This window comes from Mustelus asterias, chromosome 29, assembly GCF_964213995.1.
Source record: "Mustelus asterias chromosome 29, sMusAst1.hap1.1, whole genome shotgun sequence".
NCBI classification, from domain to species: Eukaryota; Metazoa; Chordata; class Chondrichthyes; order Carcharhiniformes; family Triakidae; genus Mustelus; species Mustelus asterias.
The window spans coordinates 8,700,721-8,727,207 of NC_135829.1; the positions used below are offsets into that span (position 1 = coordinate 8,700,721).

At 43.4% G+C, this 26,487-nt stretch overlaps 1 protein-coding gene across 8 annotated transcripts in view; it reads right to left on the bottom strand.

The window, feature by feature from the left end:
• The window catches only part of LOC144480517 (tyrosine-protein kinase CSK), a 171,267-nt gene that overhangs the window by 100,774 nt on the left and 44,006 nt on the right, over positions 1–26,487 (bottom strand). For 6 of the 8 annotated variants that reach the window (XM_078200021.1, XM_078200027.1, XM_078200022.1 and 3 more), the window contains exon 2: positions 20,418–20,549. The exons of 1 other annotated variant lie outside the window; for it this stretch is intronic. The gene's annotated coding sequence lies outside the window, so the exon portion shown is untranslated. Of the gene's footprint in view, positions 1–20,417; positions 20,550–20,764; positions 21,001–26,487 lie in introns of those variants that run through there. One more of the 8 variants, XM_078200024.1, reaches the window with a different exon arrangement.

Sequence of the window (26,487 nt, forward strand, 5' to 3'; positions counted from 1 at the left end):
TGGGTGGCACAGTGGTTGGCACTGCTGCATCACAGCACCAGGGACCCAGGTTCGATACCAGCCTTAGGTGACTGTGTGGAGTTTGCACATTCTCCCCGTGTCTGCGTCTCCCCTCCGGGTGCTCCGTTTTCCTTCCACAGTCCAAAGATGTGTAGGTTAGGTGGATTGGCTATGCTAAATGGCCCCTTAGTGTCCCAAGATGTGCAGGTTAAGGGGATTAGCAGGATAAATGCGTAGGGTTCTGGGGATAGGCTGGGGTGTGGGCCTGGGTAATGTACTCTGAGGTAATATACTCTTCCTCATCTGAGGAAGGAGCAACACTCCGAAAGCTTGTGCTACCGAATAAACCTGTTGGACTTGAATCTGATGTCGTGAGACATCTTACTGTGCCCACCCCAGTCCAATGCCGGCATCACCACATCATGGCTACCATCAATTCTGGCCTCAGGTAACTGTGTGGAGTTTGCACGTTCTCCCCGTGTCTGCGTGGGTTTCCTCTGGGTGCTCCGGTTTTCTTCCACAGTCCAAAGATGTGCGGGTTAGGTGGATTGGCCATGCTAAATTGCCCCTTAATGTCCAAAAATGCATAGGTTAGCGGGATTGTCAGGGTACATAGGGTTAAGGGAGTTGAGCGAAGGCAAGATGCTCTGTCAGAGAGTCAGTGCAGACTTGATAGGTCAAATGGCCTCCATTGGCACTATAGGGATTCTATGACCTAGGCCTTAATTTTAGTTCCAACCTTTTCAGTCATGTTACAGTACAACAATAATTATGTCATTTAGTTATCTTCCTTAGTGCGGACGAGATCCAAACTATATAACACCTGCGGCAATCTCCCTCAATTCTCAAACCACTCCTCTCAAAATCAATTGACTTTCTCTCCGGGCCTCAAAACTATGGAATTCTTCACCTCTCTTGCCGTGGTAGTGTCAAACCTCAAATTCAGCTCCAAGGGGGAACCCAAGACAACTTGGAAGCAAGAGTCAGCGCATTTATAAATAGAATTGACTGAATTCTACAGACAGACTGTTACATGCTGTTGCCTCAAGATTCACATGGCTGACTGATGGGCCTGAAGTTCAAAAGGCTTCCTGCCACCGTACTGTAATTCAATTTGCCTCAAACAGAAACTAAATTTTACCAGTTCACCCGCCTCCTGTTTGCCACTGTAAAAAAAAAAATCGCCATTTGTCTCAGTTTCAAAAAGTCAGAAGCAACTGTATCTTCGGATGAGACCAAGACTTGAGGTTGGGGCGGGGAGGCAGAGGGAGGCGGTGGGGGTGGATGCAGAACACATCTTTGTAATAGCTCAGGTTGCCTTTGCATAATTAAACAAGTATGACCTTCACATGAACAGGAATTTGCCACTGTTTTACTGATGATTGCCATCTTCTAACAAGAACAATACAAGCAACAGCAGGCATAAGCAGTGCATGTCAGCATGAAAAAAAAAACCACAAAAAATTTGAAACATGTCCATATAAAGTAACTTGCTTCAAACAAACTGAGGCTAAGACAAGATAAAATGTGTTAGTGATTTCTTGAAACCACACAACAGGAGGAAATGATGTTACTTAGGTTTACAATGTGAACTGGATGCACTGCTCGGTCAAGTGCGTGTTCCAATTCACCAGCCATCCAGAAAACACCTGCTTCCACAAAATCTAGTGATTATGATCGATGCCCCGTGCTCATTAAACCATTTCATCCTCAAGTTAATAAAGTGACTGGAGAAACAGAACTGCAAAGCAGTACCACGGCGGCACAGTGGTTAGCACTGCTGCCTCACAGCACCAGGGACCCGGGTTCGATTCCCAGCTTGGATCACTGTCTGAGTGGAGTCTGCACGTTCTCCCCGTGTCCACATGGGTTTCCTCCAGGTGCTCTGACAGTCCGAAAGGTGTGGTTAGGTGCATTGGCCATGCTAAATTCTCCCTCATTGTATCCGAACAGGCGCTGGAGCGTGGCGACTGGGGGATTTTCACAGTAACTTCATTGCAGTGTTAATGTAAGCCTACTTGTGACACTAATAAATAAACTTTAAAACAATGCGTAGTACACCGAAGTAGGACCCCAGAGCCTGCTCTGCTGTTCAAATAGGTGACTGACCTGCATCCTCATTCCTGTTTTGATTTTTCTTAAACCCTGAACATCCGTGCCTCAGAAATCAAGATTTGCAGAACTCAAACTGATTTAATTCTCAGTTTACTCTAAGGATATCACACCAACATAAGCAAAGACATTTTGGTACAACTTATCATTGCCAACACCACTTTGTTTTGCAAAACAATAAAATTAAATTATACATGCACAGTAAATGTCCTTGTTTAGGTAGCCCGTCTCAACAGCAATCATGTCTTGGATATTTTATTTCCTTTGTCCCCAGACATGCACTGGCACATATCTTTAAAATAGCTCCACACAAATCCACTATCACTTGAAGACATCCTTATTTACTCCTACTTTCAGCCTCAATCATCTACAGGATGATGCACAAACATGAATAATTACAATTAAAACATAGAAACGAGGCACAGATGTGCAAATCGAGTTATTGGAAACAGTGCAACTCGATATGGGGGGGAATTTTAAGAGAACACAGAATAACAGCTTAAAAACTCAAATGCGAAGGAAGTGCCAGAGATTTTGCTTCGAACTGAAGCCAAAACAGACTAGCTGCTGGTCCCCATCTGTGGTTGTGTTCAGGGAAAGCATCAAAGTACAGTTGTTGCCTGGACAACTCGCGCTTACAGCCTGGAGACAGCATCCAGTCATTGTTGCAACGAGGGTTGGCAACACTGGTTGGATGTATTCCTGGAGGCTTGGTCACCCGATTGCTTGATGGCGGTTTGCAAATGTTGAGTTTACATCAGAAAGACCAAGAGTCCTTGGTAGTTTTTGTTCTCTGAATTCACAACATGTTCTTGCTCACCAGCAGGTATGGACTTGTTTCCTGCGGAGGACAAAGAGGCTGGAATTTTCTGGAGTCCTCTTGAATTATTTTCCCACCTGTCACACACACTGCCGGAAAAAGCTGTGCTCTCCGATCTTCCACCATTACTTCCAAGAAAGCCAAGTGGGCAATTGCTTACAACCTCTCAATTCTGGCAACACTCTGCAAGTCTGTAATCCTGGACAGCTGGTAGCTATACTGCCGATTTATCTGGTATGGCACCTACCCCTTAACCCAGCACCAGCATATTCAACAAGCATCTCCTTGGCAAGTACCTGAAAATTGAGGGCTCTGGGCATTGGTGTGCCTGGCACGAAGGTTGCTCGTCAGCCCAAGCCTGGATGTTGTCCAGGTCTTGCCGCATTTCAACATGGACTCTTTCAGTATTTGAGGAGTTGCAACTGGTGATGAACATTCCTCACATCTGACCTGGAAGGAAGTTCATTGATGAAGCAACTGAAGATGGTTGGGCCTAGGATACTACCCTGAGGAACTCCTGCTGTTATGCCTTGGAGCTGAGATGACTGATGTCCAACAATCACCTTCCATCATGCTACGTACGATTCCAACCAGGGGAGAGTTTTCCTCGATTCCCGTTGATTCTAGGGCTCCTTGATGTCACACTGTGAAAAAATGGCCTTTATGTCAAGGCAGTCACTCTCGCCTCATCTATGGTACTCAGCTCTTTTGTCCATGTTTGAACCAAGGCTGTAATGAGGTCAAGAGTTGAGTGGCCCCAACAGAATCCAAACTGAGTATCAGTGAGGTTATTGCTAAGCAAGTGCCACATTGATGATCGAAAGTAAACTGATGGGGTTTGGTTGAAGTTGTCCTCCTTTTTGTGTACAGGACATACTTTTTTTTTTAAATGAAATTCGTGGGACATAGACGTCGTTGGCTGGCCAGCATTCATTGCCCATCCATAGAACCATAGAAAATTACAGCTCAGAAACAGGCCTTTTGGCCCTTCTTGTCTGTGCCGAACCATTTCATGCCTAGTCCCACTGACCTGCACTTGGACCATATCCCTCCACACCCCTCTCATCCATGAACCCGTCCAAGTTTTTCTTAAATGCATTTACCACTTTATCTGGCAGCTCATTCCACACCCCCACCACTCTCTGCGTGAAGAAGCCCCCCCTAGTTGCCCTCGAGGTGGTGGTGGTGAGCTGCCTTCTTCAATCGCTGCAGTCCATGTTCTGTGGGTTGACCCACAATGCCGTTAGGGAGGGAATTCCAGGATTGCGAAGGAACAGCGATATATTTCCAAGTCAGGATGGTAAGTGGCTTGGAAGGGAACTTGTAGGTGGTGGTGCTCCCATTTATCTGCTGTCCTGTACAAGTTTGCACAACGCTGGGTAGATGCCAGTGTTGTAGCTGTACTGGAACAGTTTGGCTAGGGACATGGCAAGTTCTGGAGCACAAGTCTTCAGTACTACTGCCAGAATTTTGTCAGGGCCTTATCCTTTGAAGTACGCAGTGCCTTCAGCTGTTTCTTGATATCACGTGGAGTGAATCAAATTAGCAGAAGACAGACATCTGAGTTGCTAAAGCCGTCCAGAGGAGGAGGCCGAGATCAATCTCAGCACTTCTAGCTGTTTAGCACTTCGAGATTGTCGCAAATGTTTCTGCGTTATTTGTTTGCACTGACATACTGGACACTCCTCTATCATTGAGGATGGAAATATTTGTGCAGCCTCCTCCTACAGCGAGTGGTTTAATTATCCACCACTATACACAGCTGTATGCAGCAGAGCTGCAGAGCATAGATCTGATCCATTGTGGAATTCCTTAGTTCTATCAATTGCTGCGTATGCTGTTTGGCACAAAGGCAGTCCTGTATTGTAGCTTCACCAGATGGACACCTCATTTTCAGGTATACGCAAATTACTGCAGATGCTGGAAACTGAAACAACAGAAAATGTTGGAAAATCTCAGCACGTCTGACAACATCTGTGGAGAGAGAATCTAAATTTCATCCAGACTCGATACGTCAGCTCTATTCTCTCTCCACAGATGCTATCAGACCTGCTGAGATTTTCCAGCGTTTTCTGTTTTTGTTTCATTTTTAGGTAGACCAGGTGATGCTTCTGGTATGCCCTCCGGCACACTTCATCACCCAGCATATTGCCCACTCTACCATGACCACCCCTGGCCTGGTAGTAATGGTAGAGTGGGGAAATATGTTGGGCGATAAGGTTACATACTGTGGTTGGAGTACAATTTTGCTACTGTTGACCGCCCACAGTGCCTCATGGTTGCCCAGTCCAGAGTTGATAGATCTGATCAAATTTTGGCACAGTGGTAGTGCCACACAACGCAGTGGAGGGGGTCAAAATGAAGACAGGACTTCATCTCCTCAATGACTGTCTTGTGGTCAGCCCTCGTGATACAGTTGTGGACAGATGCATATGCGGTCGTCAGCTTGGTGAGGATAAGTGTGTTTTTCCCTCTTGCTGGTTCCTTTACCACTTGCCAAAAGACCCAGTCTAGCACTTATGCCCTTTAGGATTCAAACAGCTTGATCAGTAGTTGTGCTATCGAGCCACTCTTGGTTAAGTCCCTCACCCAGAGCATGTTCTGGGCCCTTGCCACCTTCAGTGTTTCTTCCAATTGATGTACAACATGGAGAAGTACTGATTCAATTCCTTTGAGACTTTTTAAATGGGTTGGTACAACTGAATGGCTTGCCAGGCCATTTCAGAGAGCTTTTAAGAGTCAACCACATTGCTGTAGGGCTGGAGTCGCATGACAAGGTAAGGATAGCAGATTTGGACAGACCAAAAAAAAAGAGATTTCTTTCCTGAAAAGACACTGTGAAAAAGAAGAGTTTTTATGACTATGGTTTCATGATCAACATGTGATTTTTTAAATTCTGGACTTTTAAAAAATCAAATTCCATAACCTAGTGTGGTGGGATTTGAACCCGTGGTGGGATTTGAACCCGGTCGCCAAAGCATTACCCTGGATTACCAGTCCAGCAACAATACCGTTATGCCACCGCTTGGTTGCAGTCTGATCAATGTGCAGTACAGATGAAAATCGCTTGCTTTCAAGTTTTCATCTCTCTAAAACGATTGGTTCACATATCCAAAATTTACAAATAGCAGCACACCAATCATAGAACTTTGGAAAATTCTGCACTCGCTCACGAGGGGAATCCTTTATATGTGTCACATTCCGAAAGAACCAATCACCAGGTGTTGGAATGCGTTAAATCTACTTCATGAAGATGGATGAAACTTTCAAAAGCTGTACTGCATGGGCCGGAGTAGGAACTGATCAGGGGCTGAGAAATACCACCTTTTAATTAAATCCAAAAAAATATATTTGCAGTCATTAGATGATAACTCATCCTAAAAGTGTTCTCATTAAAATGCAATTTCATGCAACTTCTGATTCAGTTAATCAGTTCCTTATCAAAGCACCTCACATTCTGTTGACTCCCAAATAAAATGCAACAATCTTCAACAATTTAAAAATTGTGGCAATTTCCATGCTTCTTTTCAGAGGCTCATTATTTTAATCAGTACACAAAATAAAAGATTAGATCTTCTTCCTACGCGTGTTAAAGTCAAACAGCTCAAAATTGCAAAAACGCTATGTTCTATAGCCTTTTCTCAGTGGTAGTTTTTGCCTCAGTCAGTTCATGGGTTCTAGCTCGATCTTAGAAGAGTGCATAACCAAGGCTGACTCTTCAGTCCAATAGGACGGCATGGTAGCACAGTGGGTTAGCACCGGTGCCTCACAGCTCCTGGGACCCAGGTTCAATTCCAGCCTCGAGTGACTGTGTGGAGTTTGCACGTTCTCCCCGTCTGCGTGGGTTTCCTCCCACAGTCCAAGAGATGTGCTAGTTAGGTACATTGGCCATGCTAAATTCTCCCTCAGTGTATCCGAACAGTTGCCGGAGTGTGGCGACTAGAGGATTCTCACAGTAACTTCATTACAATGTAAATGTAAGCTTACTTGTGACTAATAAGTAAATAAACTATAAAGATGTGTAGGTTAGATGGATTAGCCATGGGAAATGTGCAGGGTTACGGGGATAGGGCAGGGAAAAGGGCCTGGATAAGATACTGTCAGAAAGTCAGTGCTTACTTGATGGACCTAATGGCTTCTGCACTGTAGGGATTCTATGAACACAGTAAGAGTTTTAGCAACACCAGGTTAAAGTCCAACAGTTTTATTTGGTAGCAAATACCATAAGCTTTCGGAGCGCTGCTCCTTCGTCAGATGGAGTGGAAATTTCCACTCCATCTGACGAAGGAGCAGCGCTCCGAAAGCTTATGGTATTTGCTACCAAATAAAACTGTTGGACTTTAACCTGGTGTTGCTAAAACTCTTACTGTGTTCACCCCAGTCCAACGCCGGCATCTCCACATCGGGATTCTATGATGCAGAGGAAGTATTTCATCATAAACCTGCATTATAAAGTGCATTTAGCATAGTCAAAAGTTGCATGGCATTTTACAGGAACATTTGATACCAGGTCATATAAAATACCAGTGTGGGTCAAAGTCCCAAACTTTCAGAGGCTGAAGAAGGGCATTTCTGAACATAGCGCCAAAGCATTGAGGCACAGCCATAATTGGATGCACAAAGGAAATCAGGATGCTCAAAAAACTAGAGTCAGGGGTGGCACGGTGGCAAAATGGTTAGCACTGCTGCCTCTTAACACCAGGGACCCGGGTTCGATTCTAACCTCGGGTCACTGTCTGTGCGGAGTCTGCACATTATCCCATTGTCTGCGTGGGTTTCCTCCGGGTGCTCCGGTTTCCTCCCACAGTCCAAAGATGTGCGGGTTAGGTGGATTGGCCATACTAAATTGCCCCTTAGTGTTGGGTGATCAGCAAGGGTAAATACATGTGGTTACAGGAATAGGGCCTGGGTGGGATTGTGGTCGGTGCAGACTCGATGGTCCGAATTGGTTCCTTCTGCACTGTAGGGATTCTATGATAGAACACCACAAACTTCTCAGCCGGGAGAGAAAGAATGTAGGGATGAGGAGGTTACAAAGATGATAAGTAGTAAATATGGAGGGATTTGCAAATAAGGATGTGGTTTCCAAATTGAACCACGTGAGGGGAAAAACGTATGTCAGTGAGTACAGGTGCAATGGATGAACGCAGCTTGGTATGAAACAGCAGAGCTGCACAGTCAGAGATGTCATCTTTCAGATGAGACTTTAAACTGAGGCCCCATCGGCCCTAGCAAGTTGTTAAAAAATACTCGAGGGACCTTTTGAATGAGAGCAGGATGTATTGGGAATATTCATTGAATCCCTACATTGCAGGAGGCGGCCATTCGGCCCATCGAGTCTGCACTGACCACAATCCCCACCAGGGCCTATCCCCACAACCCCATGCAATACACTTAAGTAGCACATCGTTGGATTGTGGGAGGAAACCGGAGCACCCGGAGGAAACCCACGCAGACACGGGGAGAACGTGCAAGCTCCGCACAGATAGTGACCCAAGCTGGGAATTGAACCCGGGTCCCTGGCGCTGTGATGCAGCAGTGTTAACCACTGTTACATTTACATTATTCTCTGAACAAGAGTGCTAAACCCGATTATTTGATCACTTATCTCATTGCTGTTGTGACTTTGCTACGTGCAACTTGTCGGTTCGGTTTTCTCCCTCACCATAGTGGCTACACTTGAAAAGTACTTTCCATTTACTGTGAGGCACTTTGGGATATCCTACAGGCAGTGATGTTAGTGACCATGCAACTTGTTTCAGGGTTGTGTGGTCATGGTTACACTTCCTCCGTGCAACGTACCGGCCTGGCCTCTGCTGTTCCATGCTTGGAGTCAAATAGATAAATCAACATGTGGGTTCAGGGAGGGGTACAGAAAAATAAATTGTACCACTTTATGGTCTAGCAGGCTGCGTCAGTGAACTTTAATATGACAACTCTGCCCCCAGGATTAATCTAGAATGTGGAATATAGTATAAAAACTTGCAACTATAGAACAAGATACCCAAACCCACAATTTCATCAAGTGGGTAAATGTAACTCTGTCTTAATGCTTCTATTAAAATTCCACTCTAAAATGTCACAATACCTCTTCCCAGAGTATATTACTGACATATAATTTTCCAATTCATGGAATATTACAGCAACAAGGTAATAATAGAACACGCAATGTTAACGGCATTACATTTTGCATAAATTGAAAGCTGTCTGCGGCAGCTTCTTTGAGAACCTGTCAACCCATCAGACTCGGTGTATTCCCTCAGCCACTTAACTGCACACATCCTGAGCATTGTCTTGATGCACCATTATCAAACAAACTGCCGCTGCAACTGCAAAACTAACTGTGCAAAAAAAAAAAATGCCCGCAAACATTAATCAGCCAGTTCCCTGACTTGCAATTAAAATCCTGCCTGTCTTTCATTTTCTTTGTGCCAATTAGTTGGCAACTGAAATGAAAATTTTTTTAAAATTTGCTTTCTCCGCATGAAATCGTGCATCACTTCCAATTACTATTTGGTACCACGGAAGCTAACACATCAACACAGTCAGGACGCCTTAAAATATTTGAATTACTTTGAAGAACCAAAAATCCTACAATCTTATTCAAGCTGTTTTGATCAAAATACTGGAGAATTCCATTTATTTCTATACATTATTAAAATAAAACCTTGATTCAGTTGTTGGCTGTAATAATAATATAGATGTTTCGGCATCAATACTGAAACTAAAGTGTTTAAGCACAATATTTCAGTTTAATGCCTTAGATCAGCATTGTCTGAATTGGGCTCAACCAATGAGTTTACACATTGACAAGACCGTAGCTGAATCTGCCTCCTCCATCATGGATTCTGCAAAATTCGGCCTCCCCTAATAATTCAGAATTGCTCCAGTCCTGAAACTGCCTCACACCCTGCGTACTGCAAGCAGGAATCCCTTATTTCATATTTGTTCTGAAAGATCAGGAATTCATACCCACCCCACGTCCTTGCTTGCCTTCCAAAGCTTTCTGTAGAGTTTGCATCTGCCCTCCCACATTCCCACTTTTGCCCTTCTTGACGACGTCTGTTCCTTGGCCACTACCTCGGGAGCCAACCTGAGGACAGTTATGTGAACACAGATTGTAAGTGCTCCTGATATGTTTAGATATATCAGGACATATATTGCAGCATCCGTACATTAAATATATTTCACTTGACATATACTTCCTGTTCACAGACTGTTTGATGTGGAGATGCCAGCATTGGACTGGGGTAAGCACAGTAAGAAGTCTCACAACACCAGGTTAAAGTCAACAGGTTTCTTTGGCAGTACAAGCTTTCGGAGTCTCGCTCCTTCTTCAGGTGAGTGAGGAGTTGTGTTCACAAACAGGGCATATACAGACACAAACTCACTTTACAAGATAATGGTTGGAATGCGAGTCTTTACAGGTACAGACAATGTGAGTGGAGAGAGGGTTAAGCACAGGTTAAAGAGATGTGTAATGTCTCCAGCCAGGACAGTGAGATTTTGCAAGATCCGATTGAGGCACAGTTTCCCTGACATTTTGTTCATGCTTTATCAATATTGCTCATAATTGATGTTACAGCAATGGTAGTGATTTAGTTGCAGGCTCAGAATCTGTACAGTGCAGAAGGAGACCATTCGGCCCATCAAGTCTGTACTGACCACAATCCCACCCAGGCCCTATTCCCATAACCCCACATATTTACCCTGCTAATCCCCTTAAGACTAGGGTCAATTTAGCATGGCCAATCAACCTAACCTGCACATCTTTGGACTGTAGGAGGAAACCGGAGTACCCGGAGGAAACCCACACAGATGTGGGGAGAAAGTGCAAACTCCACACAGACAGTGACCAGAGGCCGGAATTGAACACGGGAGTCTGGTGCTGTGAGGCAGCAGTGCTAACCACTGTGCCACCGTGCCGCTCTAGAGACTACTTACCTTGGCGGAGTTTCTGAAGTTTCCCTCCCTGCTCAGCTATCATCTGGCCATGGGCAACATAGAGAGCAATTCACTAGCTATCTGAACAGTGCGTATACACTAAAATTCACGAATAACAATTTCCTTTCATCGCTTTATATCCCATATAAGCAATTACTGGTCTGATGGAATCACATTTTCTTCCCAAAATATGCATACAATGCATAGAAATAATTTTATAATTTTTCTCCAATGTTCATTTTTCACAATCCATCTTATAATTATGTAAATCTTTGCAAAAAGCATCTTACTTCAAAAGGAACTTCAAAAAATGAATTCCAAATGTATTTCTTCACATATCACCACCCTGACAATTTATCTGTGCTATTCTGCACAATATATATACATAATCCGGAGGCTATTTCCTCATATTCACCAGAAATTCAAGTAGTCAGACAGCCTCTTGCTATCGTCACCACCTGCAGTTTTATCATAGAATGAAGACAGACAGCTAAATCTACATCTCAAAAGGAAAAGGATAATGAGAATTGGCTGGTCATGCATCTACTGGATTAAATATATAGTTCACTATGTCCAATCTGAACCAATGCATGAGAGAAAATTATGCTGCATAAATGGCTATCAAAATGGGAGGGGACAGATGATGCACTGCAACTGAACGGTCAGCAGGGAGCCAACAGGGAAGGAGAGCGGCTGGAGAGTGTTTGTGATGGTCAGAGAAATTCTGCAGATCCAACGGCCTCATAGAAGACTCAAGCACGCCAAGCATTTCTGAAATCACAAAGACAAGACTTCTCCTACCTCAAAAGTAGCTAGCACTGTCCTTATAGCTTTTGCCAGTTGAATTGCATGGTGGTGTTGGTGAATTGGGCGGCGCGGTGGCACAGTGGTTAGCGCTGCTGCTTCACAGCTCCAGGGACCTGGGTTCGAATCCCGGCTCGGGTCGCTGTCTGTGTGGAGTTTGCACATTCTCCCGGTGTCTGCGTGAGTTTCCTCCGGGTGCTCCGGTTTCCTCCCACAGTCCAAAGATGTGCGGGTTAGGTTGATTGGCCATGCTAAATTGCCCCTTAGTGTCCCGGGATGCATAGGTTAGAGGGGTTAGTGGGTAAAATATGTAGGGATATGTGGATAGGACCTGGGTGGGATTGTGGTCGGTGCAGACTCGATGGGCCAAATGGCCTCTTTCTGCACTGTAGGATTCTATGATTCTATGGGTGCAGTGAGGTAGCATTGCTACCTCTCAGTGTCAGGGGCCCGGGTTCAATTCCGGCCTTGGGTGACTGTGTGTGGAGTTTGCACATTTTCCCCTTGTCCACATGGGTTTCCTCCGGTTTCCTCGCACACTCAAAAGATGTGCAGGTTAGGTGCATTGGCCATGCTAAATTGCCCCTTAGTGTCCCAAGATACACGTAGGTTAGGGGGATTAGCGAGGTAAATACGTATGGTTATGGCAATAGGGTTACAGGGATAGGACCCGAGTAAGTGTTGGTGTAGACTCGATGGGTTGAATATGCAACCTCTGCACTGTAGGGATTCTATTCTATGAATTGTTGAGAGAAAAAGTGGTACCATCTGGAATTAAGACTTTTAAATTAGATAATTTACCACATAACTTTGAACTTAAGTTTTGAAATAGATGTTATTAGACTGCTGCAATTTTAATTTTTTTTTTCAAGGCTTGCATGCATGTTATTTTGCAGATTTAATATTTTCCACAATGATGGCATCTTATATAAAATGGGACAAAGGTGAGACTATCTGGAAGGGGCATCTCCCTCACTGAGCAGAACTCTATTAAAATAAACTTCAACAGACCAATTCTGCGAATAACATCAACAGGTAGCAACACCTGCAGCCTGCAAATTAATGCTTGCTCATAATAGCAACCTATTTTAACATCATTGAAGCATAAACAAGGAATGAAATTGCATGTTTTTAATTTTAAAAGCTGTACATGCATGGGATTCTAAAGAACCTGTCACCAGATCAATGAAGTTTAACGACTAAACATGCTCATTAATGGAAATTAGTTGTTTGTTAATTTCTACATTCAGAATAGTGAATTACAGAAAGCCTTGCTAAGAATTTGATCTTCAGTCTCATTTTCCAAGCACACTTCCCAATTATCTTGAACCCCACTTACACAATGCCTTTGTACTCGTGTCAAGCAGACCTTAATAAATACTTCATGCCTTAACTTACACATTTCAACTGAAGAGTTGGTGTAACAGTCTGCCCCGAAATGCAGTTTCAAATATTTGAGGTGACAGAGAACACTGGAGAACTTTCTATGATACCAGATTTCTATGAACTAGATACCTTCCAGTTAATTACAGTCATTATGTTTCTTAGTTCATGTGGCAGCGTAATTGCTAGCAAATGTAATTTCTCACAGTGCAATTGTTAAAGGGGTCGGGCATTTTTGTAACTTACTGACATCCATTTTGACACTTGTGCTATATCTAGCCGAGGCAAATAAAGAGGAATTGTTGTTAGAAACCCAGTTGCAGTGGCACTGAAGAGAGACCGTGCAACAGTCCCTTTTTTAAAATTCCTACATTGGAGATTGGTTTTTCCTCTGACCTTCAAGTCGAACCTGCAACAGTGCAATATATAGCATCACACAAGCTAGATCATCACTTCACCCATAAACTTAGGAATATTTTTGGCAGAAGTCAATGGACAGTAAAATAGCAGGAATTCAGGCCTTCTGATGCTACTACCACTAGGGGTCAGCTACCTCAGTACAAAAGCACGATTGAAGCAGAGGTCTTGCTCAATAGTATAGCATTGCAGTCTGTGTCAGAGTCATCACAGAGGTACTTCAGAACATTTTCACTGAAGCCCTACAATGCCGAAGGAGGCCATTCAACCCATCAAGCCTGCACCAACAAAATTCCACCAAGGCCCTTTCCCCATGTATTTACCCCACTAATCTCCCTGACACAAAGAGGCAACTTAGCATGGCCAATCAATGTAACCCACACATCTTCAGACCGAGGGGGGAAAATCAGAGCACCCAGAAGAAACCCACGCAGATACGGGGAGAACCTGCAGACTCCACAAGACAAGTCACCAAAGGCTGGAACTGAACTAAAAGTTTATTTATTAGTCACAAGTAAGGCTGACATTAACACTGCAATGAAGTTACTGTGAAATTCCCCTAGTTGCCACAGTCCAGCGCCTGTTCGGGTCAATGCACCTAACCAGCACACCTTTCAGAATGTGGGAGGAAACCGGAGCACTCGGAGGAAACCCACGCAGACATGAGGAGAACATGCAAACTCCGCACAGTGACCCAAGCCAGGAATCGAACCCAGGGCCCTGATGCTGTGAAGCAACAGTGCTAACCACTGTGCTACCGTGCCGCTTAAGACATCAATTGCTGCTCTTGCATTTGAAGAGCTTTGTGTAGGTCTGAAGGTTTTATTTTTCTTATTGTAATCGTACCACTATGGAAAACACTCGAGCAGAAGCCTAGTGGTGTCCTAAAAGAAGGGAAGTCAAATTCAACTTTCCTATGCGCCACTGGTGGTCAAAAAGGCAGTAAGAAGTCTACCCCAGTGTGTTTACCCCAGTCCAACGCCGGCATCTCCACATCATGACTACGGTCAAAAAGGCACGAGTGAAGCCCTCAAAGCAAATTCTGAACTCTTCGGTGGAGAGAGAACAGAACCAACGTTGAGTCTGGATGATCCTAATCAGAACGTTAGCTCTGTTCTCTCCACAGATGCTATCAGACCTGCTGAGATTTCTGTTTTTGTTTCAGATTCTCGCATCTGCAGTATTTTGCCTTAATCTGAACTCTTCTCTTCACACAAAGGGAGGCAATAGATTGAACAGTGAGTGGGAGTGGCGGAGAATGCAAATAAACCTATTCACATGGCGCCACATTCAATTTCCAACTGCCTTCACATCACTCATAATAAGTAGTCTCACAACACCAGGTTAAAGTCCAACAGGAGTGCTGCTCCTTCACCTGATGAAGGGGCAGCGCTCCGAAAGCTCGCGATTCCAAATAAACCTGTTGGGCCTTAACCTGGTGTTGTGAGACTTCTTACTGTGCCCACCCCAGTCTCAACGCCAGCATCTCCACGTCATCACTCATAATATTCAGATTTGAACACGCTCCGCTGAGTGATCTGGCCAGATTGTGGTTGGTGCAGACTCGATGGGCCGAAGGGTCTCTTTCTGTACTGTAGGGTTTCTATGATCGCAGTCAGTCAGGCGAAGCAACACAGACTACCCGAAGAAAACATTCTCAATATTCAGCAAGTTAACTGCAGTCATTGCTGTCTGAAAAATTTCACCAACTTCCATAACACGAGTGAAAATCGTTGGTTTAAAAGATTGCAGTGAACAATCCAAAATTCAGATTCAGTTATGCTCCAGCTGAAAGCTTACTCAATTCCAGGTTTCACAAAATTAAAAAAACATCACACTTTAATCCAGCCCAGTTGCAACAATTAAAATACAGAGACAGGAAATACACTAAGATATGGAATTGTGGTCCAAGTTTAATTGCTGAAGGAATTCACTCCACACGCCTACGTCATTCTTAATATAGCTTCTCATTATATTATTCAATGCTACTGGTTGAATTCATGACTAGAAGTGGGTAGAAAATTAAAATAATTAACACACAATGATTATAAAAATCAACTCGAGGACTCATGATATGCTAAAGGCAGCAAAAAGAAATATCAGAAGTTGACAATCATAGATGCTGATTTGAACGCAGCCCATCCAAAAAGGACTCCAAAGATGGCGCGGGTTAGGTGGAATGGCCATGCTAATTTGCCCCTTAGTGTCAGGGGAACTAGCTAGGGTAAATGCATGGGGTTATGGGGATAGGGTCTTGGTGGGATTGTAGTCAGTGCAGACTCGATGGGCTAAATGGCCTCCTTCTGTACTGTAGGATTCTATGACTCTAAAATTCTGCAGTCAGCAGTCTCAGCAACAGATTACAACATCACTAAAATACAAATGGAAAAAAACAAGCTTGGTGGGGTGGGGGAGAAGAATTTATGTCACACCCAAGTCAAATAGAGGATTGTGTATAATAGGCTGCATGAAGTGATCACAAAACGTCATGAAATGGCCTTGGGGACATTCCATTTGCAGTGCATAGCATTCCAAATATTCAGTAAGCACCACAAGCTTGATCGGATCACAAATAGTCATAAGCTTCTATATTATTGCCAGGTTATAACTATATTATAATCCTCATCTCTTTCAACAAATTGGCGTAGATGACATGGCTTTGCCCCAGAATTTATTAACAATCAAAGCTCAAAGAAAAATCAAAAGGAACCACTGAAATGTAAACCAGATCAAAACTGAATAAGATACATTAAACTTTTATGACGAAAGATCACAAAGAAATGTTTATCCCTCAAGAGTTTCTAGTTAATCTGACTGGCTTTATGAAAAGACGGTGTAGCGGTTCTCAACAGCTCTCTGAGCAGCCAAAGATACAAAGATGATCAGAGATTCAATGCTAGGTCATGCTGAGTGACATAATCTTGGCAGCGGAAAAGTTAGTCACAACACACTTGGCAAGAGCCGAGATGGGGAAAAAAGTTGCCCCACACCAAGATACATACACCCTCTTTGGGAAGGGTGCATCATCTATGACTAAATAAGGAAGTTTAGGATAGCATCAAATTGAAAGAAACATTGTACAAATCCAGTGGTCAGATGTTGGTCAAATTGTAAGAACTAGCAAAGAATGACTAAAGAATAAAGAGGGAAAAAGAAACGTTTGAGAGAAAAGGCTAGCTAGTAATATAAAAGCAGATGCTAAAGAGTTCCAACAAGCATTGAAACAGAAAACTAAGACGAGTGTTGGTCCTCTAGTGAGAGCATGGGAAATTGATGGAAAACATGGAAGCGGCAGAGGCAGTGAATAGGTATCTTGTGTCTGTCTTCATTATAAAAGACTTTGAAAACTTGCAGGAAAAAACTTGAAAATCGAAGAGTGAATGGGAGGGAGGAACTTAAAACCATCACCATGGAAAACGTACAAGGAAACGTATTAGACCGAATGACTGTCAAGCCCACAGAGCCAGATGGCCTGTATCCTCAGGTCTTAAAATAACTGGCTGCAGAGGTAGTAGATGCATAGGTTAAAATCTAAAATTCTTTAGATTCTGAAAGAATCTCAGTGGATTGGAAAATAGCTACGGCAAGATCTTTATTCAAGAAAGGAGAGAGACAGAAAGCAGGAAACCTCAGGTAAGTTAACCAAACATCTGTTATAGGGAATGTGCTTGAATCTATTATTGAGGTTAGAGCGGGATACTTAGAAAATTGTAATTTGATCAGGCAGAGCCAACATGTGTTTGCGAAAGGGAAACTGCATTTAACTAACTTAAGTTTTTTTGAGCAAGTAACAAGGTGGATAAAGGGTAACCTGTAAATCTGGTGTACTTAGATTTCAAGAAGGCATTTTCGATAAAGTGCTACATCAAAGGTTACATACAACACAAGATTACATTACTGCAGGTGGGATAGCATGAATAGATGATTGGTTAGCTAATAGGAAGCAGAGAGCAAGGATAAATAGGTTTTTTTCAGGTTGGCAAGCTGTAACTAGTGGAGTGCCACAGCATTCAGTGCTGGGGCTTCAATGATTTACAATCTATTTTAATGATCTGGGTGAAAGGACCAAATGTATGGTGGCTAAATTTGCCAAAGGCATCAAGATAGGTAGGAAATTAAGTAGTTGAACTAGAGAGACTGCAAAGGAATATAGATAGGTTAAGTGAGTAGGCAAAATTTGGGAGTATCATGTGGGAAAATGAAGAGTTGAGCTGACAGCTGGGGCGAGGTTTTACAGCCACGCTCGAGTGAGACCAGAAATTCCCGCCCGAGGTCAACGGACATTTCCATTTTCCGCCCCTCGCCCGCTCCAATTCCGTGGCGGGCGAGGCTGTAGCATTCTGGCGCCGGTCATTCTCTTCTTTCCCCCAGTCTGATTAAACAGCCATCAGTCCACAAACCTATTTCCTAATACTGATAGGCACAGATCAAGTCAAACTCAATATTTATAGTTTTTTTTAAAAAAAGTTGGTAATTTTAAATAACTATATAAGCACAGAAGAAAATAAAGGGAAGTGGGAAAAGACAGATTTTGTTAAGCCTTCAAATTAGGGAGCTGCTTTTTAAAAAAAACGTGTGGCCAGTATTATCTATTATGGAAGTCTTGTGGGACAGTGGAGTGGCTAGCATCCTTGCCCGAGTCAGAAGCTCTGGGTTCAAGTGCCACCCTGGAACTTGATGGCCAAGGAAGGTGTGCTCATAATTCAGCAAATTGGGTCGATTATCGGCCTGCAAATCCTTCCTATATACGCCTCAACAGCAATAAAGAACAAAGAACAAAGAACAAGATTACAGCACAGGAACAGGCCCTTTGGCCCTCCAAGCCTGCACCAACCATGCTGCCCGACTCAACTAAAACCCCCTACTCTTCCAGGGACCATAGCACTCCATTCCCATCCTATTCATGCATTTGTCAAGATGCCCCTTAAAAGTCACTATCGTTTCTGCTTAAAAGGCACTATCATATCATAGAGCAGGAGAGATTCCCAATCAGCCACGTGGTGGAAAGCCTTAACCATTACCATCCATCGCTCCAGACTACAACATGCAAAGTGGCATGTTGCTACAGCAACTGGAACTCTGACCTGAAGTAATGGAGATATTTGTAACAAGATAATACTCATGGGTTGTGTGTTTAAGAGATTTTTCATCAGCATACAAACTGTTGCTAAAAAGAATTTTTGACTAGCAAAATATCCTTTGATTTAAGGGTGGAAGAGAAGCTAGTGGATGGATCAATGTTTCTGATACTGTTTCATTCAGTTGCTGGAAACCAGGTTAGAGAAAGTTTGAGGGGTGAGACAGGAGAAAGTTAAAGGTGGATCTGTAATTATCATTTAAGATTCCCTTCTCATTTTGAAGAAAACTAACTGCCTGGCAAGAAAATGCTGGGTTGTCTGTATTGCTGTCATTTATATCTCTACAAACATACCATGGGACTAGCTGTGCTGCTCTTGCAGAGAGCCAGCATCATGCACCATAGAAAGCATCCTTTCTGGTTATATCACAGCTTGGTTTGGTTTTTGCTCTGCCCAAGACCGCAAGAAACTACAAAGGGATGTGAACGAAGCCCAAACCATCACTCAAACCAGCCTCCCACCCATTGACTCTGTCTACACTTCCCACTGCCTCGGAAAAGCAGCCAGCATAATCAAGGATCCCACGCACCCGGACATTCTCTCTTCCACCTTCTTCCATCGGGAATGATCTGAAATCATGTACCAACCAACTCAAGAACAGCTTCTTCTCTGCTGCCAGATTTTTGAACGGACCTCTCTTATATTAATTTGATCTTTCTCTACACCCTATGACTGTAACACTATTCCGCACTCCTTTCCTTCTCCCCAATGTACTCTCTGAACAGTATGCTTTGTCTGTATAGCGCGCAAGAAACAATACTTTTCACCGTTTACCAATACATGTGACAATAATAAATCAAAATCAAATCAGCATGGATGATGGGTCAAACAGCCTCCTGTGCTGTACCATTCTCCTATTCAACTGGGCTCTGGTTATATGCGGAGTGGAATTAATAAAAGCCCAGCCCAAACAGATGATTACTTATAGCATTACAACGCCAAGGTTAAACATGCAGCATGAAAGAATCCCAATACTTAAACCAAATCTGCACTAAAACTCAATACTCCAAAATGCTGTCCCACGCAATGAAACAATAGAAAAAGGATATTTTCCCTCTTAATTCATCATTTCTTTCACCGACCCAAGAAACCTGATGAGATATAGTATCATTTTAATTCATCCTTGTGAAAACTGTTCCTATTATTCATAAGCATTCTGTCCCAAGAAACGTACAATTTCACTGCTTTCACTGAACCACTTCTCTGCACAGGTGGTTAGCACTGCTGCTTCTCAGCGCCAGGGCCCGGGTTCGATTCCCGGCTCGGGTCACTGTCTGTGTGGAGTTTGCATGTGCTCCCCGTGGGTTTCCTCCGGGTCCTCCGGTTTCCTCCCACAGTCCGAAAGATGTGCTGGTTAGGTGCATTGTCCTGGACAGCCACTGGAGTGTGACGACTAGAGGAATTTCACAGTAACTTCATTGCAGTGTTAATGTAAGCTTTATTTGTGACTAATAAACAAACTTGAACTTTTTATTCAGGTTCCGCATCAAAGGCAGCAATCCAGGGCTTCAGAAGGAAGATTGCAGGTAAAATTTATTTTCATCATTCTCTAGATGATTGTTTGAGGTTGAACAAATCTGAGTTTCATGCAGCTTTTACTTCTTTTGGGCTGAACAAAATGGACTTAGAATCGGGAAGTACAAATCCTTTTACTGGTTTTGGTGGTCATTGCCACAGTACTCAAGAAATTATTAGCTCACATTTGCTAATTACCGATCAAAACAATCCTGTAAATGACAAAACTGGTTTGATCAATTCACAACTCTTACTTTTCACACAGATAATTAAAGCTGTCCTACCTGTAATATTTCCAACTAACTCAGCAGATGCATCTGTTCAATGCGAAGGCCTGACGAGCAATAGTAAGAACTGGTAGGACGCTGGTTCAGTCTCAGCTCCACTGAAGCGCACAGATGAGGCTGTGCTAGGTTCTGAATGAATAAAAAGAAAATGGTGTCACCAGATTGTTTTTACATGCCTAGCACACAGATGGAACTGTGGAGCTGGGCACCACCAGTGCTTTTAACTTCAATATGAGCTGAGAGAAGAAACACTCGTTCCACACTACACTGGAGCTTCAGGATGTTGTGTTACCAATAACCATCGGCGGATTAATTCTAATGCAAACTATATTCAAATAAGGTACCTCGGGCAAACCAGCCACTTTCACACAAACAGAACCCAGCCAAAACTGACAACAACAGCTCAGGTGTGCAACCTAACTACTCCATCACACAGGATTCTGCACTCGCCAGTGGCACAGTGGTTAGCACTGCTGCCTCACAGCACCAAAGACCCAGGTTCGATTCCCGGCTTGGGTCACTGTCTGTGTGGAGTCTGCACATTCTCCCTGTGTCTGCGTGGGTTTCCTCCCACAGTCTGAAAGACGGGCTGGTTAGGTGCATTGACCCGAACAGGTGCCGAAGTGTGGCGTCTAGGGGAATTTCACAGTAACTTACTTGTGACTAATAAATAAACTTTACTTGAACTTTATTTTTTTTTACTTTTCTCTGAGCTGTGCCCAGGGGAACACACCCAGACAGACCTGAACTGCTGTTGGTGGACCATCAACTCTAGTGAAAGATGCTCTTTGGCCTGTCCAAACTTGCTGACCTTTCAGTGCAAAGAGCTGTCCACCGTCAGGGGATGCATTCAAATGTCTAGGAGGGATGGACTAATGCTCGGGATGGAGTGGGGGAGGGGGGGTGGATTTGGTCGAGAAGGTGCCAGCAAGACGCAGTAGGGAAAAGCCACAAGCCAAGGCCCTCCTACCATAGCACACTAGGGCTAGAACACGTGCAAAATCCCTCAGGCGGAATGCACCGCAGAATGATTGATGAACTGTAAATATAAATACAACCTCTAACAGCAAGTGCAGTGAAGCAGTAACATATTGTGTTGAAAGAAATGGAACTACATTGCATGTTATTAATGTCAAACTTGAACAGTTATGTTCTTTTAAAATTTTATGACTAAAGTAAATATTTTGAAAATAATCTAGGTTCCTATCTGCATTTTACCATTTGATTCACCTTGACAAGTAGTTTTTCAAGAAATAGTGAAAGGAATACCTTAATTTCGGGTGCCAGAGTAATTCAATGGAAATGACTCAATGTAAAATTGATCCTTCCCTTAATTCCATGCCAGTATTTTAATCCTAAGCTCAAAGATATCACACATCATACCAATTCGATCGCTGCCAACAAACATTAAAGGAACTCAATTTATGGGAAAATTGCATGCTGAGAAATTGGGTGGACTTTATTTTGTGCATGTCTTCAGAGACATTTGTGTGATGGACTGGGCTTCATTCACATCCCTTTGTAGTTTCTTGTGGTCTTGGTAGGTGAAAGTAATTGATTTATTTATTTGGAAGGGGTTATTTGCTAAGCAGGACAACAAAGACCAAGTTCTCCCCGTGTTTGTGTGGGTTTCCCCCAGGTGCTCCCACACTCCAAAGATGTGCGGGTTAGGTGGATTGGACATTCTAAGTTGCCCCTTAGTGTCCCGGGATGCGCAGGTTAGAGGGATTAGCAGGGTAAATATGTGGGGTGACTCCACTGGGTGGTGGTTGTCGGTGCAGACTCGATGGGCTGAATGGCCTCCTTCTGCACTGTAGGGTTTCTATACTCTTCAACTTCCGAGGGTAAAGTGCTGCAACCCCAGCTTGGACTCGGGCTCCACCTCCGCAGAACGCGAATTTGGACTCGCGTTCAACTGCCGCTCCACTCTCTCAGCCCCACACTCCACCACTGCTCAAAGTTCCTGAACTCGCGATATACACCGTGCATCACACTCTGCTGTGCTACCATAGCTGCCTTTTTTTATGAATCAGTGTTAATCTGAACTCATCCCTAAAACCAAATCTGCATGTCACTCATAGCCTGCAGGCCATATCCGTCCATCCAAGGCAACCTGTTTCCAGCTTGCTGGTTTGCCAAGTCTAAGCTGACGCCCAATGGGTGGACAACTCAAAATCAGAACATCTAGATCATTTGGAACCAGAACGTCAAGCATAGGAAAAGTTACAAGAACGTAGGCATGCTTTGAACATGACCTTCAAAACCTCTTGTGTACCCAAGGAGTCCGTCAAAACAAGGCATTTAGACATTCCTGCTCCATTAATGACTCAAAGCGTGATGGGCTTGATCCAAACAAATGGGTTCAAGTAGCATACATGCTGTAAATAATAGGTTGTTTCATTACAAAGTCTTTAATATAGAATTAAACTATCCCATTGCTGGTCTCATCTGTTTTACCAATTTTGACCACAAAAAAAAATCTGTTACTAAGTGGATTATGCACAATACTCAGTTTATTCGCATTGTAAAAAGATGCCACCCAAACTTTCAATATTTCTGGTTTACCTAAACTTTTGATTTTTTTTCATTGCTCACATTCATTAACGCTGGTCGGAACTTGTAGTGTTTAGTGCTGTAAAAGCTCCAAGGTGCTTAATGGGAGTGTTATCAAACAAAATTTGACAGTCATACAAGGAGATAGCAGGACAACTGACCAAAAGCTTGGACAAAGAGGTTTTAAATGGACATCTTGAAGGGCAAAGAGAGCAGTTGCGGTCTAGGGAAGGAATTCTGGAGCTTAGGGCTGAGGGAACTGAACTCAGTCACCAGAAAGCGACTAAAATCAGTGATACATCATAATTGGATGAATGCAGGAAGGTAAATGGGACTGAGAGATTGGAGGAGATTAAAAATTAGGGAGGGGCAAAATCATGTGTGCAAGGAGAGAGTGCAGACAAGGTTTACCAGGGTGTTGCGTGGTATGGAGGGTATTAGCTATAAGGAATAAACTGGGATTGTTCTCCCTGGAAAGATGGAGGCTGAGGGACAACCTGATAGAAGTTTATAAAATTATGAAAAGGTACAGATTGGGTGAAGAGTTGGAAGCTTTTTCCTAGGGCAGAAATGACAATTACAAGGGGACACAAGTTCAAGATAAGGGGGGAAAGATTCAGTGGAGATGTGCAGTGGAAGTTTTGTTTTTACACAGAGGAAGGTGGGGCCCTGGACTGCACTTCCAAGTGAGGTGGTTGAGGCAGATACGTTAGTCACATTTAAGACTTATCTTGATAGGCATATGAACAAACGGGGAATAGAAGGATATAAAGTGGTTGGTATAGATAAGTAAACGTGATTGGCACAGGCTTGTTCGATCATGGAGGAATTTGAAAATATGGTGGAGAAAATCACTGTTGTCCAAAAAGAAGCCAATGTTGGAAGTTATAGAGCAGACCATAACTTAACCCAAATTTAAATGAGATAATTTTGATCCTTGTCACATCCCAGCAAACAAGTGCTTTACAATAACACAATAAAAAGATTATAGACTTTACAATCCCCTCCATCTGTTTGCGGCCTAACGGCGAAAAAGCTAAGATTACAAAGTATTGACAGTGCAGAAACAGGCCATTCAGCCCAACAGGTCGATGTCAATTTTCGTGCTCCCGCCCTTCATTTAACTCCATTAATATACTCTTCGATTCCTTGCTCACTGAAGCTCATCTAGCTTCCCCATAACACATCTTTATTCAATTCAACTACTCCATGTGTTAACCAGGTGTGTATTATAACCATTTGCTGGGTAAAACAAATCACTTTAATTTCCCAAGAGTTATTAGGAAGGGTTTTTAAGTTGGTTGTTATTCAGTCTCCTCTCTTGTACAGTAAAGAGCCCTGGTCTGCACAGTCTTTCCTTATAGGTTCACAAGTTCTGACTTAACTTACTGTTGAGGCTCCCAAGTTTTACAAGTGCTACAGTTGGCTGGCTTTAATTTCCGAAAGCTCAGGGGAATCCTGGCAGATCTGAGAAGGAGCAAAAGGTTGGCGATTCTGTGTTGCATTGTTTGCCTCCCATTGGGGCAAAGGCAACCGTTTGGCGCAGCAGTAGTGTTCTGCCCAGTGTGGCCGATGAGCTGGCTGTGTTTGTGAGTTGCTGCTGGAGTACAAACTCAGGAACTTGGAGAAAGTCTCGGGAGACAAGTTTGAGACTCTACAAAGGTGAGCTGTAGTTGAGACGGTTCAAGTTGAGACACTTTTGGAGAGAATTCCAAGGCGAAACCTTTGAAGGCAAAAACTGGAATCCCTTGCGAGAGACACAGTTCCTATGCGATTGGTTGACTCGGTGCTTATTGACACTTGGAGGGGATGCTAAAAATCCATGGGATCAGTCTTGTTCACATCTGTTATTTATTGTGTAGTGTATTTGACCACAGTACGCCTGTTAATCCTGAATGGTAGAGTACAAGATAGGTATTGCAAGTTTTATCTTTCTGATCATGTACAGTAAAGTTTTTGTTTGTTCAAAAGTAATGGAATAAGAACATAACTAGGAGCAGGAGTAGGCCATCTGGCCTCTTGAGTCTGCTCCGCCATTCAATAAGATCATGGCTGATCTCGTGGACTCAGCTCCACTTATCCGCCCGCTCACCACAAACAACCCTGATTGCCATTACTGTTCAAAAATCTACCTTTGCCTTAAAAACATTTAACAAGGTAACCTCAACTGTTTCACTGGGCAGGGAATTCCACAGATTTACAAGCCTTTGGATGAGGGAGTTCCTCCTCAACTCAGTCCTAAACTTGCTCCCCCTTATTTTGAGGCCATGCCCCCTTGTTCTAGTTTCACCCGCCAGTGGGAACAACTTCCCGGCTTCTATCTTATCTATTCCCTTCATAATCTGAGATGTTTCGATAAGATCCCTCCTCATTCTTCTGAATTCCAATGAGTATAGTCCCAGTCTACTCAGTCTCTCCTCATAAGCCAACCCTCTCAACTCCGGAATCAACCTAATGAATCTCCTCTGCACCCCCTCCAATGCCTGTATATCCTTTCTCAAGTAAGGAGACCTAAACTGTACACAGTACTCCAGGTGTATCCTCACCAGCACCTTATACAGCTGCAACATAACCTCCCTGTTTTTAAACTCCATCCCTCGAGTAATGGACAAAATTTCATTTGCCTTCTTAATTACCTGCTGCACCTACAAACCACGTTTTTGCGATTCATGCACAAGGACATCCAGGTCCCTCTGCACAGCAGCATGCTACAATTTTAAATAATCGTCCATTTTGCTGTTATTCCTACCAAAATGGATGACCTCACATTCACCAACATTGTATCCATCTGCCAGACCCTTGCCCACTCACTTAGACTATCTACATCCCTTTACAAACTTTCAGCATCCTCTGCACTTTGCTCTGCCACTCATCTTAGTGTCTTCTGCAAACTTTGACACACTACACTTGGTCCCCAACTCCAAATCATCTATAAATTACGGTCCCAACACTGATCCGAGGCACACCACTAGTCACTGATCACCAAGCAGAAAACAACCATTTATCCCCATCCTTTGCTCTCTGTTAATTAACCAATCCTCTATCCATGCTAATGCATTACCCGTAACACCATGCACCTTTACCTTATGCAGCAGTCTTTTGTGCAGCACCTTGTCGAATACCTTCTGGAAATCCAGATACACCACATCCACTGGTTCCCCATTGTCCACCGCACTCGTAAGTAATGTCCTCAAAGAGTTCCAGTAAATTAGTTAAACATGACCTGCCTTTCATGAACCCATGCAATGGGACAATTTCTATCCAGATGTCTCACTATTTCTTCCTTGATGATAGATTCAAGCATTTTCCCCACTATAGAAGCTAAGCTAACTGGCCTATAGTTACCCACCTTTTGCCTACCTCCTTTTTTAAAGATTGTGGCCTTATTCTCTTAGTAAATAAATACCTTGCCTCTCAACCTTTGTCAACTTTAAAAAGGTGACTGATCCCTAACCAGATGTCAGATCATGGATAAGTTCTGGATTGGTAAGGGCATCAAAGTTTACAGGGAAAA